We start from the raw sequence: 16,586 nt of genomic DNA on the forward strand, positions 1-16,586 counted from the left end.
ACCGAGTTTGATCCTGGCTCAGAATGAACGCTAGCGATATGCTTAACACATGCAAGTCGAACGTTGTTTTCGTCCCTTCATGGAACAGTTGAAAACAAAGTGGCGAACGGGTGCGTAACGCGTGGGAATCTGCCAAACAGTTTGGGCCAAATCCCGAATAAACGAAAGCGAAAAAGCTTCGATAAAGCGTTAAAGCGCTGTTTGATGAGCCTGCGTAGTATTAGGTAGTTGGTTGGGTAAAGGCTGACCAAGCCGCAGATGCTTAGCTGATCTTTTCGGACGATCAGCCACACTGGGACTGAGACACGGCCCAGACTCCGTGGGGAGGCAGCAGTGGGGAATATTGGACAATGGGCGAAAGCCTGATCCAGCAATATCGCGTGAGTGAGTGAAAAACGTCGCGTTAGCGAGGAAGGGCAATGCCGCTTGTAAAGCTCTTTCGTCGGGTGCGCGATTGTGACAAGACTCGAGGAAGAAGCCCCGGCTAACTCCGTGCCAGCAGCCGCGGTAAGACGGGGGGGGCAAGTGTTATTCGGAATGACTGGGCGTAAAGGGCACGTAGGCAGTGAATCAGGTTGAGAGTCAAAGGCGCCAGCTCAACTGGCGGAATGCTTTCAAAACCAATTCACTCGAGTGAGATAGAGGGGAGTGGAATTTCGTGTGTAGGGATAAAATCCGGAGATATACGAAGGAACGCCGAAATAGCGAAGGCAGCTTTCTGGGTCTCTACTGACGCTGGGGTGCGAAAGCTTGGGGAGCAAACAGGATTAGATACCCTGGTAGTCCATGCCGTAAACGATGAGTGTTCGTCCTTGGTCTGCGGATCGGGGGCTCAGCTAACGCGTTAAACACTCCGCCTGGGGAGTACGGTCGCAAGACTGAAACTCAAAGGAATTGACGGGGGCCTGCACAAGCGGTGGAGCATGTGGTTTAATTCGATACAACGCGCAAAACCTTACCAGCCCTTGACATATGAACACTTGACGTATGAACACTTGACATATGAACAAGTGTGCTTGTCCTTAACGGGATGAAACGAAAATTCATACAGGTGCTGCATGGCTGTCGTCAGCTCGTGTCGTGAGACGTTTTTGGTTAACTCCTATAACGAGCGAAACCCTCGTTTTGTGTTGCTAAGACATGCTGCTCTCAAAGGATCAATGTCATCATTCACCCCCTAAAGCAGGAACATAGAACATGGGCTTCCGGCGAACGGTTCCGACGAGCGAGCCACCCGGTAATGGATGGTAAGTGAGCCGGTACCTGGGCCCATGAATCTGTGTTCAGTCTTAGGCCGGGATTGATGACACTCCCTCTGTGCCGATGTTGCACTCACAAAAGACTGCCCGTAGTTCTACTATGGAGGAAGGTGGGGATGACGTCAAGTCCGCATGGCCCTTATGGGCTGGGCTACACACGTGCTACAATGGCAATTACAATAGGAAGCAAGGCCGTAAGGCGGAGCGAATCCAGAAAGATTGCCTCAGTTCGGATTGTTCTCTGCAACTCGAGAACATAAAGTTGGAATCGCTAGTAATCGCGGATCAGCATGCCGCGGTGAATATGTACCCGGGCCCCGTACACACCGCCCGTCACACCCTGGGAATTGGTTTCGCCCGAAGCATCGACCAGGGATCACCCATTACTAAAGTGTTCCACGCCTAGTTGAGTGTGGCCCACTTTGGTATTGGTGGTCTTCTTGGCGCATACCACGGTTGGGTCAGTGACTGGGGTGAAGTCGTAACATGGTAGTCGTAGGGGAACCTGTGGCTGGAGGGAATCCTAAAGGAAGGCGCCAGCGTCCCTCCATTAACTGTACTAACGTCGGTAAAGTCAATTCGTTGGGTAAATGGCCGGGCGCTATGCGCGAGGAGAAAGCGCTATGCGCGGGGAAAGTTAGGCAGATTCGGGCTAACAAGAAATGCACTTTCCCAGGACGGCAGATTACTTTGGCCGGGCAGAAGTGGGCACTTTCCTTTAGGGAGCCACGTGCAAATCCACTGAGAATGGAAATTTCGTATATAGAATCCGCAATTGGACCATGGAGTGCAAATCCACTGAGAATTGTCCAAGGAATGGAAATTCAATCTTGCTTTCTTTGGCGTACCCACCGCGGAAAGGCATCGATTCCGGGAAGGAATTTCGGAATTGCGTATTCTAGTGGATGCGGCAAAGGCTCGCCGCACCCACCAAGAAGTTGGGCTCGCACTATCGTATCTGTTGGGGGAGCGTTGGCTCGCACTCCCCGGCAAGTTGAACGGTTGAATCATGTTGGCACACCATCGACTTTCCCTCGGCACCATTCCACGGGTTCGATTCCGGGATAGCCTTAAACTGCCATGAATATCCCCAGCTTTAATAACCAACACCACAAGACATGCCTGGAAACGGAAGAATGATTACAGAGCAAATGGCGACGAGTATCAAGGGAAAATTGAGGATTCTACAGGACGACTTCGCCGAACACATGGGCACGCTAAGAAACTTCCCCGGCCGCCCGGGGCCAGGCGATCTCAGTGAGCTCTCGGAAACCCTTTTTGTTATCCGTGACGCCACCCTGCCGGATATGCAATCGGTAGCGAGGCCTTTGGTGCAATTCGGACCGCCGTTCGATGAGTTGATGGAAGCTATAGACTGGGCTCTCGCCCCCCTGTGGCAAACCCCGCTTCCAAATTCACGCCGAGGCCTTCAGCCTATCCTGCCCCTATTGACACGAGTTGGGATCAAGTGGGAACTCACCGTAACCGAGATCACCGAAAAGGTAAACCTGGGGTTGGACGTGCGAATATGGGATTATTTCGAGCCAAATGTGTTTCTTTTTTATTTTCCTCCTATTTATGAATTTGCCCCTATTTATCTCTATTTAGTCATCAGTTTGCTACTTTCCTTGATCCTAATCGGTGTTTCTTTCGCATTTACTTCAAAAGGTTCGGCTTATCCGGATAAATTGTCAGCTCACGAATGCGGTTCCGACCCACTTGATGATGCCAGAAGTCGTTTCGATATATGATTTTATTCGGTCTCCCCTCCATTTATTATCCTCGATTCGGAAGTGACCCCTTTATTTCTCCGGGCAGTATCTCCGAACAAGATTGGTTGGTTCGGATTTTGGTCTATGATGGTGTTTGCATGGATTTTGACCATTGGATTTTCTCATGAATGGAAAAAGGGCGCTCCGGATTGGGAGTAACCGACGTTGGAAAGTCAAGCTCCAACGAGGCAGATGCATGATAAACGCTTGGCAGCTTGTTAGGGCCGTACGCAGAAGGAAAAACCCAGATTGCGAAATACGCCAAATACTACTACTACTACTACGGCCAGATGACTTTCGATTCTTAAATAGCCTTTATTTCCTACACTTAACTAGCATTCGATAGATTATCTAACTCTGAGCAATATAAGTTATCGGCGGGGGTTTGGTTCGTTAGCTGGTCCTCGTTCAGTCATTTAGATCATTACCGGCGTCTTCTCAGCTATGCATCATACACCCCATGTCGATCCGGCTCTCAACAGCGTGGAGCACATCATGAGAGATGTGAAAGGAGGCCGGTTGCTTTGTTACATGTATGCCAATGGGGCCAGTATGTTCTTCACTGCAGTTCATATTTATATTTCCTGCGGTTCGTATTATGGAAGTTATACCAGTTCTAGGGAATTCATTTGGTGTCTTGGAGTGGTCATCTTCCCATTAATGATCGTCACTGCCTTTACAGGCTATGCATCCCCTCGGGGTTAAATGAGCTTTCGGGGAGCTACAGCAATTACCAGCTCAGCCAGTGCCATACCTGTAGTAGGAGACACTATAGTCACTCGGCCTCGGGGTGGTTTCCCCGTAGACAATGCCACCTCAAATCGTTTTTCCAGCCCTTATTACTCACTCCTTTCCGTAATTGCAGGCGCCAGTCCTATTTATTCGGCTGCATCATATTAATACGGGTCCAATAATCCATTGGGTATAAATTCTTCTGTGGATAAAATTGTTTCTCATCCCTATTTTCACGTCAAAGATCCAGTAGGTCGGGTAGCATTTGCCATCTTCTTCTCCATCCGGCTTTTCTACGCACCTAATGTCTCGGGGCACCCCGACAATTATATGCCTGCGAATCCGATGTCCACCCCGGCTCATATTGTACCAGAACGGTATCCCTCACCAATCCATGCCATTTCGCGAAGTATCCCCAACAAATTAGGAGGAGTGGCCGCTACAGGACTAGTCTTTGCGTCACTATTGGCCTTACTTTTCCTCAACACTTCTGCAGTACGGAGTTCAAGTTCTTGACTAATTTACTAAAGAATGTTTCGGTTGCCTCTGGCCGATCGCTTACCCTCAGGTTGGATTGGATGTTAACCAGTGGAGGCACCGTACGTTACTATTGGATAAATGGCTTCTGTAGTGTTTTTCCCCCATTCCGCTATCACGCCTATTCCTGGCCAAATAGAAACCAGATTAATAATGAATGCCGACGATACTACGATAAGTCGGCACTTCACCCGTTTCGCTCCCATCGTTGCGCGCACGCCCTCAGCAAACCGAAAGCAAACCGAGCCTCTGAAAAAAAAATTGTTTCTTCTGGAAAAAAAATGGGGAAGGGCTTTTTGCCAAATATTACAGGGCGGGATGAAGGGAGCGATTGCGAAAGGGGGGACTTGAACCCCCACGAGTGGCCTCACTACCACCTCAAGGTAGCGCGTCTGCCATTCCGCCACTTCCGCTGCTTCGCATGGCTCTGTCGCCTAACAGAATTACACTGAAGCCTTCGATAAGCGCCACCTCCGGGACAACGCCTTCAAGCTGTCGTATTGGAAGTGACTTCCAGTTCCAGTTGGATCGCGATTACCTCCCTAGCAAGCGTTCCAGCTACTTCTGAGACAAGCGAAGCGGCAATCGGTCAGGTAAATTGAATGGATTGTTGGCGAGGAGGGCTAGCCGGGTCAGCCAGGACGAGATGCGGATTCGAACCGCAACCTCTCGGATTTTGTTCTCCGCCTCGGGAACATCTTTCCCTCTTTTTTCCGTTTGTTCTCACTCGAAACAACGTAACTGAGGTTCGCCGGATCCGGCGCCACACAGGACTTGCTGAGGGCGGCGGAGAACCTCCGTCTTCAGTGGGGGCGCCGGGAGGGCAAAGTGGTAACGTTGTGAAAAAGCAAATGGTTTGTGAGGAATGTCTGTATTAGAAGCGGCAGTTCCGTTAGCAAGTTCGGGAGCTCGCGGTAGCGAGCGAGCAGTTCCGTCAGCAAGTTCCAGCAAGTTCGGACGGAAGCGAGCTTTTTCTTTGCCGAATGCCCGTCCAGCTGCACTGAGGGATTGATTTGACGGCTCACGGGCCTTGCCGAGCTACACCGCTCCAAGAGGATAGATCCAAATTCATCAATCTTGGAAAATAGCAGCGCGTTGTCACCCTTGGCAACTGGCATTTTTTTCCCTAAACTCCTGGGCAACTGTCATTTTTGTCCCCAAACCTCCCATCCTTGGCAACCCCAGCGTTTTCCCCAAACAAACCCCCATCCTTGGCAACCCTGGCGTTTTCCCAGCCACCTCAGCCACTAGCTTCTTTGTCCCTAACCCTTCCTCCTTGGCCACTAGCTTCTTTGTTCCTAACCCCCCTAACGGCGCGTTGTCCCGCCATCCTCTATGCGCAAGCGGAATGCTACGCTTTCCCTACGGCCTAATTGCCTTTCTATAGACGAAATTTTCAGTGCACACGGAGTGGAGTTCTTAAAGTCGATTTTCCGGCCCCTCCCCATTGAATGCCAGAAAATAATCTCCGAATGCGCCTCAAATGCCCAACGAACGAAGGCCAGAAAATTCCCTTCGAATGCGGTCGACTCTAACGTTTGACTGCGCCAAAAGGCGATTCCTTGCTTTTCGACCATGGTGGGGGATCGGCCAATAGGCCTGAATTTAGGCCGCTGGCATACTTAAGCCAGTTCTCGCCACACCTTCCTTACCTTAAAAAGAGGCTACCTGAAACACAAGATCGCTGCTCTATTTTTTTCATGAACAACCTGACAATACATCGCAAACTGCCGGGTCTAATGCTCCTTTGCTGTTGTGAAAGCAACCCCGTCTCAAGGTTTCAGTTGCCCAATGAATTATTGAGCTATTTCCTTGTGGTAAGACACGAGGCTGCTTACAATACACACTGATCAACGACAAATTCGTCGTATGGATTCTGCTGGTTGGTTGGCCCGTTCCTTCAACTCGGCAGTTAGGGAGGACGACAGGGAACGAACTGTACATGGGAATAAGAAAATCAATCAATCAATAAGTCTTGCCTCGGTAACACGCCCAATGCAATCCCCGACGATCCTGGCCGAGACTAGATGAAATGGTCACTGGTTTCCGTTTCAATGATTTCTTCCCCGCTTATGTCAGCTCTTGCCCCCCCGGCCTTCACAATTCCTATGCTGGTCGCTCCATTTCTCGAGTCAAGCCATAATCCCAATACTCCAAGGTTACCGCTAGATCTTTTTCCACCCCTACAGCTCTGGAAACTGATCCTGGATCAGGGCGATTACTGCGATTGACGAAGAATGGTATGTGCTTGAGTGCAATCCATCGGAATGTTGGTCGGAGCCTTGGGTCTGGCATCGGTGGATCCCTCGCTTGTCGAGACGCTGTCACTTGGTCGCTCGCGCCTCGATAATGGGCTAGCTTAACTAGAGGGAAAGGGAGAATTATTCAGAACGAACTCCACCAGGAATCTTTCAATCGATAACCACCATGTCTCATCTGACCCAGTCTCGGGGCGTCAAAACGGTGACGAATTCACGGATTGGACCGTGTTAGGCCGGGGCAAGGGCCATGAAAACGATGGAATGGAAAGGCCTCCGCTCCATTTCCCCCCACAGGCCAGCCGAAGCTTGGGTGGGAAGTAATAATAGTAATAATAGAGCCCGCATAGCTTGGGTAAGCAAGGCGCAAAGCATCAAGTTCTACGAGGGACTAAACAAACAACAAGTCTAGCCGACAGTGGAAATCGGAAAAAACCCGGCCACCTCACGATCGCCAGAGAGTCCGAAGGCCTGCTACACTCCTACGCTTTGAGGAGAGCCACCTTATGATCGCCAGAGAGTCCAAAGGCCGGCTACACTCCTACGCTTTGGGAAGAGACCGTTAGGTCTCGCAGCCTTCTCTCTCCTCGGTTTCTTTCATAAGCTCTCGAAAGAATAGTAATTCGATATGGCAGTTGATTATTGGTAGCTCTAAGCTTATGATCTTGCTGGGAAAGGGATGGATGTCTGAGCGGTTGAAAGAGTCGGTCTTGAAAACCGAAGTATTCAGAAGAATACCGGGGGTTCGAATCCCTCTCCATCCGTGAGTACGGCCATAAGTTAGCATTCTCACGTTTCCCACCCCGATTTGAAGAGCGCTTCTTGTCAGTTATGAGCAGAGCCGAGCCTAAGAGGTTAAAAGAGATCGTCACAATTTCATTTATGACGCGTCTAGCCCAATAGGCTCTATTTCATTGAGCGAATTACGCTGCCGAGAGAATCAAAATATACGGCGGTGTTTCAGCTTCCCCTAATTGCTACGCCATCTGAGCCTTGCTCCGCTACCGGCGTTCCTGGCTTTATCCAGTTAGCAGTGAAGAAGTTCGGGTTTTTCAATAAGAGCGTTTTGAATCGACGTGCGGATATGATGGAATTGGTAGACATGCCAGGTTTAGGTTCTGGTGACCAACGTCGTGGGGGTTCAAGTCCCCCTATCCGTAGCAGTTGGAACCTCGAAGTTATGCCATCACTAGGCCTCGCCGAAATCAAATGGGTTTCTTCTCTCCGGCCTTCAATCATTGGGCGAATAGTCCCCCTAACCCGAAGAGTGATCTTTGAACGTATATACGAACTGTCATAACTACTCAATCACGTGTTTCAGGTTTGGGTATAGCAGGACTTGAACCTGCGACCATTAGGTTAAAAGCCCAATGCTCTACCAACTGAGCTATACACCCGAGTATTATTGTTATTATTATTATTACTAATTATGAGATAGATTTCTATGTAGTAATTGAACGGCAAAGAACAACTCTGACCTAGGCCGGGCGTATCGCGATGGCATTCTAGTAGTATACATGAATGAATGTTACCTAGGCAACTATCCCTTGGTTCAGACGCTTCATTTGCGGAACGAGATAAATAAAGGTATAATAATGAATCGACAAATCATGTGCTTCTAGGAACCTTCTCGTTAATCGAACTCGCCATCCAATAGAAGGAGTTGGCAAGGCTAGCTGGTCCTCGGGGTAGATATAAGAGAGTTCTCGGGATTGGGCATTATTCTTTCTCTCTGTTATCCTCGTTTCTTCCCGAGTCCCTGGGGTGTAAGCTAATGCAATTGCTCCTACATACCCAACGCGAAATATCATTTGCTTTCCATGAAATTGCATTTACGTGAAGGCGACGGATTGGCCAGCCTGAAGCTCTTTGTTTTTGAAGGCTCTGAACGGATTGGCCAGCCTGCCGGGATTGCAGTTTCCAGTTCCCGGCCGGCCGTACAATGTGCAACTTATCCCGATTGAGGTGAAAGCGGAAGCCAGGGCCGCCCGCTGAAGCTGCTTCGGCCACTCTCGGGAAGCACTGGAGTAGTGATCCAGTAGCCGAGCTGTTAGGGGCCCGGGGTGGTGATACACCACCCCCACCTTGACTGAAAACGCTTCGCGTTCTCACCCTTAACTCCCATGCATATGGAAAAGAGGGAGAGAAGGAAAAAACCGAACAAACTTAGACGTCGTTGAAAGGAATATTTGAGCATGATTTTTTCGCGCTTTTCCCAGAGATCTTTCCCATTAACGCAACTATTACTTCGCCCATTTATGGAGTTCTATTTAGTACTTTCAAACAATATGACTATCTACTGTTAGTACGTAATGCGGGTTGGCTTGGTTTACTTAGTGTTATGCGCCTAGGAGGGCACGTCCTGGAATGCGAAGGTTGAAAGCCATCGCTCGGATGGACTCCCCAACCGGCAGGGATCAGACCGCTGCCGGGAACCATAGCATGGGGACTATCCGCTCGCCGCAGGGCTAATTGTACGCAACAGGAGCAAGGTAACTCCCCCCAGGTGGGGTGTTCCGGAAGGCACTTGAGTCCGAACGCTATTATTCATGTGCGACCAACCCTCCAAGAGTAACTGTAATAAACAGGTTTTGCGTACGCGGTACCAAACGGCGAGTCAACTACCAAACGCGCAACCTAGGGATCACCCGAATGGACTCTATAGGGATTGACTTCAATAGAAGTAGGGCATAGCCGCCCAATCCTTGGAGACCGAGGCTTTGTTGGCCGGGTGAAAGATCCTGCCATAATGTACTCCGAGAATTACACCAGGCAACCCAAGTCGAGCATACGACAATGCCCCTTAGCATGAAGAGCTCCGAGGAAAGGGAGGTAGATGATAATGTGATATTCTGTAAACGAACACGCAGAAGCGTCCCCGACAGGTATGCTGCACCTGGCTAGAAAAAGGAAATCATGATGGGATAAGCGAATTGGGGAAATGCCAATAAAGGTTGACAGACTGGGGAATTTCCCGACCGAGTCTCGAGACAACTGGAGTAAACTTTAGGGCTGGCTACTTCTGTAGCCGAGGAACCGGCGATAGAACCTTAGCAAACAGGATAGGCGAGATAGATATACCTACTCCTATGAGTTATAGGGAATATATGCCCTGGAACTTGCCAAACAGCTAACTCCCCAACCTATACAGTGGTAGTAAGTGGGTTACTCCCGTGGTCGGACTGACAAGTAAAGCTGCTCACAAACGAAACTCCTCCAGGATTGTCCTAGGCATGGACCCTGGACATGCAACAATAGACATTCCATACTTCCCCCAAGTGGATGGCTACGCTTGACTTGCTGAGCAAGATGCATTGCGATTGAACCCCCCGACACATCAGAGGAGCCTCACTATAAGTCCTGAAGTGGTAAGTGTGGTGCTTCTAAAGGTAAAGCAACACGGCGCATAATTTCCTTCCAGAGACCCGAACTCGCTGAAAGCCAAATGGAGTTCTCCATGCCAACGAGACTTCCGTAGTCAAATAATCGTCCAACCGGAGGACCTTTGGTTCGAAATACGGGCCTTCGGCCTTCTTTCGTAGAGTGAAGGGCGTGGGTGAAACCCTTGCTGAATGAAGGACAAAGTGCAACGGTTGGTAATTTCGAGGCGAACTCAAATACGTCTAGACATAGTAAATAGAACTTGAATCCGGGCGACTAGGATATGGCATGAGCCATATACTCCGGACACATAAATCAGTGTTCGAAAGGTTCGCTCATGTGGGACACGCATCCCACGGTTCAGGCCCGGTAGTCCCCGTAAATCTTCAGAAGTCATCACGAACGAGCCACATGCGGGGAAACTTGCACGTGTGGTTCTGACCGGGGAGGGAGGACCCACCCTATCGGTTTCTAATAACCATCATACCGGCCGCCGCTGGCGCACCTATAACGTTTGCTAATCTACTGCATAATAATGGTATGAAAGACAATTTGACATATTTTCGCGAAATATTGCCATTATTAAGTACGGCTAGTACCATTGTTATGTGCTTGGATTATTTCAAACGGGAGAGGTTGAATGCTTTTGAATCTATTGTATCAATTTCACCTCCTACCCGCAGTACGCCTTTCATGATCCCGGCCTGTGATTCAATTGCCACGTATTCAGCTACCGAGCCTTAAAGTTCACGTTTTTATGTGATCGCAGCCTCGAAGAGAGACTCCGAATTTTCCACAGAAGCCGGCTTAAAATATTCCATTTCAGGTGCATTCCCCCCCGGAATATTATTGTTTGGGTACGACTGGCCCACTACCGATATATGGATATATATATATATTCATCGGACACACCTCGCCAAACGTCCCTCAGCGATGGCGACGGGCTATGTCTTAATCTCCTATGTGCGACACCTCAAACCCCGGTTGAGATGGAGATTCCCTTGGTCTCATTCCACGACGGAAAAAGTCCTCGGCGTAAAGTTGGGATTGAAGAAAGTGGAGCGAAATAAATATACTTAGAGGGGTGGTTCCGAGGGTGTAACCCAACAAGGGCAACGGGAGGGTGCGAAGAAGCCCAATACTTCAACTAAAGGAGCGACCCTAGTTGGTTCACTAAACCCCAACCCAGCGCTACATGTTCTCCTGGGTCCCTAAAGGATCCCTCAAGTGCCCTTATCCCGACTTCTCCCGGAATAGGCGTTATCGAAGACAAGCCAGGAATGGCCGAAGTAAGTGGACACCCACTTCACCGGTTGGAGAGGCCCTCTTTAAGACATTCACCAAAATGTTCACAGGGGCTAGGAACACTCGGTCGTAGGAACTTCTGTACACCACTCACGGATTGCTCCAGGGTACACAATGACCTCGACCAAATCTACCAAACGAATCAGGCCTTCGGCCCCGATCACGTAAACCACCAGCTTTACCCAATAATGGTCTTAGATAAAGATTTGCTGCTTACGGAAACGATGATCACACCCGGGAACCCTCACCCCTGCCACTTACAGCCAAACACTGGACGGAATCTCAGCGGAATGGATGGACCTTTGAAATGAAATGAAATGAAAGAAAAACGTGGAATAACTAAGAACGGTTTTGGTTCCACCAAGTCCCGGCGAAGTATCCCCAAGGCGGAGAGCGAACTCCGACCCCTGACCATCATCCCACCACGGGACAAGGTCATACTAGGAACTATGGGAGTGATCTTGGAAGCCATATACAAACCCATCTTCTGTAACTGGTCACACGGATTCCGAACGGGAGTGTCACACGGCACTCAGAGATATTCGCACCGGGCGGCTACTATGTGGGCCGGCCGAAGGTTGCCCAATCTACGTTACTATGCACCAGCACAAACTGATGGGGATTGGGAGAAATAGGATCGGCTATCCCCGCCCCATTATAATATAAGGCTTATCCGCCCGTGGCGCAGGTTATTTGGAATCCCAAAATCCAAGGACAGCGGCTGGGCGTACCACGGGCCAAAGTCTCTCTCCCACCCGCCGCCAATATTTACCCGAATGAATTGGATAAATGGGGGAAAGAAAGATTTAGAACTTCAATCGAGGAAAGAGAGGAAGAGGCTTTCGCTCCCTCGTAAAACCAACGGAGCGTTTTCAGTCAGACGAGATATTCGACCCACTCATATAGATATATCTATCTATGTACATATCTTTCGCTCTTCACTTCGTTCGTAGAACCTTCGTTCTTCACTCCCCTCGTTCTCCAAACCAACTCCGCGTTCCCCTATCAAATTATTCCTACGATACGGACAATATTGGCATTACCAATGTGTTAAGCGAAGAGGAACTGAAGATGGATTAGCTCTCGAAGTTACAGAAAACCAAACGGAGCGCGTTCGAGACCTTCTGGTTCGAGGAAGGCCTACCCCATCCCTAAACGGAAGGGCAACCAATGTCGAGGTCCACCCCTGAAATACTGTCGACAGACGCCGGAACAAGAACAACAGAGAGTGCTTATGAAAGAGTACAATCTCACACCCGATCAAAAGATTTGATGAGATTTCACATAAGGAAGGGATACCTCAACATATACCCGACGTTAGCAAGGCCGAAGGTTTCTGCGAACCTTGGGCCTTGCCTTCTCGGAATGCTTGATGAACGATGCTCAGCGCGCAGGACCAGTGGAAATCCATCATGTCCGCGAACCCTCAACAGCGAAGGCGCGGAGCGACCCGATTACAAGATACCTGCGGGTCATAAACCGTAAACTTTCAGCCTTGTTTGTGCAAATACCATCACGAACAAGTGGTCCTTGGAACGAGGTGAGAATGGAGGAGCTACTAGAGGCGTTCCGAAAACGAAACTCGAAGGGGCGGAGCCACCCTCTCCCGCCAGGGCAAGTAGGCCGGAGGCCCTGGAAATGGCCAACCCCTCCCCCCTACGCTACGGGGGACTTGGCAATTTCGCTGAGTGTTCCGAAAGGAACCCGGCCCTCCCTTCAGTCGAGTGGCTGAAGCCCCTGATAAGCGCTATGTGCCACTCCTTTAACGAACTAAGGAGGCGCCCCGGAACGCAAGTTCTATTTCCAAAATGGAGATCGAGGTGGAAGGCCCCATAATGAGATAGATCCAATAGTGTTCGTGCAAGCCGTATGCAGTGAGAGTCGCACGTACGGTTACGAGGGGGTTCGCGTCTATACGTAGAGTGTGGATGGGGGGCCCACGCCGCCCTATTTGTTCTATGATCCATGGGTTTACTGGAATTACCAACTCTGAAGAATCAGCTAAGATTTTCACTGGATGTGAAATCACTTTGTTCGGTGCTTAATCTAGTGGTACCTTTATGGGGATCTCATTTATCGCTGTAGGTTCCTCATTCAAGATCACTGCAGTTTCTTCTCGAGCGGCCGTAAGACGGCCTATGGGTACCGGCAGATTGCGGCCAATCTCAGTACTGCCGGGGCGCCTTGTGCTAGAGCGTGGAACTCATCACTACCTCGTAAGAGCGTGAGACCATAGCATGTTACAAAAGCGCGGTTGAGGGCTAGGAGGTAAGGAACACCGCGCGAACTCTATAGTGTCACACGAGAGAAGCCCGCCCGCCTGGCGAATCGAAGTTATCTTCCCTCTAGTCGACTGGCCACCCGGTTAACCCGTGCCATAAGCACGGTGGAAACGCGCGAACGCACGCTGGTGTGCTTCCTGCCTGTCGAGGTTAAACAGCGACAAGGTCTAGATTGGAGGAGCTGGAAACAGCTGCATGGGAGCTGATTATTCAACCCCTTGGGGACAATTAACAAAACGATATCCCAAGACACCAGAACCATAGGCTGTATCGGCGAGATCCAACGGTGAACTGAATCCCCGGCTGGAAGTCATAGGACCCTTAGTACCTACCTAGCGCTCCGTGCCACTTCGGCCTTTGTCCCACGAGCCAACCAAGCGAGAAAAGTGGCTCAAAACCCAACCTGAAGGGCGGGAAAGCGCGGGGCGCGGCAAGCGCTCCTCTACCTCATTCCGTTCAGGAAAGAGATAACCTCCGAAGCGCGCAAAAGCGCGGGGCGGAGAGAAAGCGCTTCGGTTTCCTCCGCGACCGTGGGAACCCGGCCTCCGACCCTCCCACTTCGTTCCCGTCCCCCGTTTCCCGGGGGAGCAGGTACGGGGAGCTCCCCCGAAGGTCCGGGATAAATCTCACGGGGAAAGCTTTCCCCGGGTCGAGCCCCCCCCCGGGACCCTTTGGGTCCCACCGTAGGGGGGGGCCGGCCCCCCCTGTGGGGGGACCCCTCTTTCCCAGCCGGGGATTTCCCGTCCCGGAAGAAATGCCGTAGGTCTCGGGGGGAAACGGGACCGGGGGGAGAGGCGGGTTCCCTGCGGCGGGGACCCCGAAATCGCCCTATAGGACAATTTCTCCCGCAATTTATCACGCAATTTATCTCAGATACCTGGTTAGCGCCGGTACGGCACTTACCCCCAGTCCCCGAAGGGCAGAAAGCGCAAAGCGTTTTCAAAAATGATGAAAACTCTTCGCGTTCTCTCGCGGGTCGAAGACCCCGAACGAAGCCTTTGGCCTTTGTTCGCTTCGCGAACCAAGGAATTTCATTCTTCCGAGGAAACCTGCCGGGTGGTGGTACACCACCCTCACCTGCGGAGAAAACGCTTTGCGCCGCCTTACGGGCCTTGTTCCCTTCCCGGCCCGGGGAAGCACTGGCAACAACGGAAAGAAAGGGGTCTATCTATCTGGTACCTGCTTATACTGAGCAGGTTTCACCCGCCCAGAATCCACTGAAATCGTTCCCAGTGACCCAGGTGTATCCGACAGCGTGTGGAATGGCTGAAAGCGGCGGACCTTTGGGTATATCTAATCCAAGTGTTGTAGGGTTAGAGAGCCGTATGATGGGCGACTATCACGTACGGTTCGGAGAGCACCGTAGTAGGTCATTCGGGAATTCTCTGAACTCTTCGCGTTGCGAACAGCGAGTGAACGACAGCTTTCTTTGCTGCACGGCTCGGTTAATGATTTACTTCCGACTCTACATATGTGGGCACCTGATGTATACGGGGGTTCACCCACTCTGGTTACAGCATTCCTTCCTATTGCACCTAAAATATCTATTCCTGCCAATACGTTACGTGTTTTTCCCCATAGTTTCCATGATCTAACACGGCAATAACTCTTTTTTCTCCGCAGCATCGCTTTCATGATCCCAGGAGCACTGGCCGCCATGGCCTAAAAAGAAGTAAAAAGACTTTCAGCTTATAGTCCTACTGGACATGTAGGTTATCCCTCAATTGGTTTTTCACGTGGAACCATAGAAGGGATTTAACCATCACTAATTGGTATCTTTATTTATGTATTAATGACCACCAATGCATTCGCCACAGTTTTAGCATTACGTTAAACCCGTGTCAAATATATAGCGGATTCAGGCGCTTTAGCCAAAACTAATCCTATTTCAGCTATTACCTCGTCTATTACTACGTCTCCATACGCAGGAATATTCCCGTTAGCCGGCTTTCGTAGCAAATTCCATTTGTTCTCTGCCGCCCCGAGCTGTGGGGCTTACTTACTAGCCTTAATAGGAGTAGTTACTAGCGTTATCAGTCGTTGGGCGGCCGGAAGGGGTTGCCCAGAGTCAGTGTGGGAGACCTCGGCACGAGGTCGTGCACCGGACGCGTAGCTTACCAAAACGTCGCAGGACAGATGGGAAGAACGCATCTACGAAAGGACAAGTGAGGGGATACCGCTAGGATCTCATGAACCTACCCAAGATCCTTGTACGAGTCCGCCGCTATCACTACACGAGATGAACCTAAGTTGCCGTAAATCGGAGTACCCTTCAGTGTAATAGGACTCCCAGTTACAGCGCGCGATTGCTGAGGTGCTCCCTGCCGGTGGTTGGAACAACGCAAGCCGGACGAGGACAGACGGAGCAGATTACCCATATCACTGGGGACAGGGAACGAATCGACATCTCGATGTGATAATACAGCCTTTAGGGAATAACGGCGAAGTCCATCCGAAAAAAACCGCCAATTCATCTTGGAAAGCGAAGCGCCAAGAGATTAGCGAAGCGCAGAAAAGGCGCGAAGCGCCCTACGGGCCTTATTCGTTGGCCAAGTCAATCAAGTTCGAGAGAAGAAGCGAAGCTTCTTCTCTGGCCGAGGGCGCTTTCTGGGCCCGACAGTTCTGGCAGGTCCCCGGGGGTGCTTGTGGGGGGGGTGTGCAAGGATTTAGGGCCAAGCTATATATATATGTATATGTCTCTCCCCTTACTAATTGTATAGAAATATTCCCCCCTCGATTATTTACTGCGCTTAGCGCCCTCCCCTACAGCTTATGAAAGGGCTCCGCGATGGACGGCAGAAGGTCCGTAGTACCCGCCTACCTGAAAGGAACCCGGGAAAGCCGGAGTAGTGATCCAGTAGCCGGGAAGGGGCCTAAGTAGCTAAAAGCCTTGGTAGGTTATACTCTACATATTCACTCTGCTTAACCCCCTTGTTGGATCCATTGGATGTGTCTGACAGAGTTCAGACAGGGGATTCAATCCTTGTGAATCTTTGGATGCATAGCTTTTCGAACAAGGCCGCAGGTAGGATATCTCGCTCTGCCCTGATCTGTGGATCA

The 16,586-nt window shown here is 50.5% G+C and overlaps 1 non-coding gene and 1 pseudogene across 1 annotated transcript; one reads left to right on the forward strand and one right to left on the reverse strand.

Moving 5' to 3' along the window:
• LOC147879086 (18S ribosomal RNA) lies at nucleotides 1-1,781 on the forward strand (annotated as a pseudogene).
• Nucleotides 1,782-7,882: 6,101 nt separating this feature from the next.
• On the reverse strand, nucleotides 7,883-7,955 carry TRNAK-UUU (transfer RNA lysine (anticodon UUU)). The gene has a single exon. It is a non-coding gene; the product is annotated as a tRNA-Lys (tRNA).
• Between the last annotated feature and the right edge of the window lie 8,631 nt (nucleotides 7,956-16,586).

This window comes from Dipteris shenzhenensis, unplaced genomic scaffold, assembly GCF_047967505.1.
Source record: "Dipteris shenzhenensis isolate YYH24624 ecotype China unplaced genomic scaffold, Dip_SZ_1.0 scaf0098, whole genome shotgun sequence".
NCBI classification, from domain to species: domain Eukaryota; kingdom Viridiplantae; phylum Streptophyta; class Polypodiopsida; order Gleicheniales; family Dipteridaceae; genus Dipteris; species Dipteris shenzhenensis.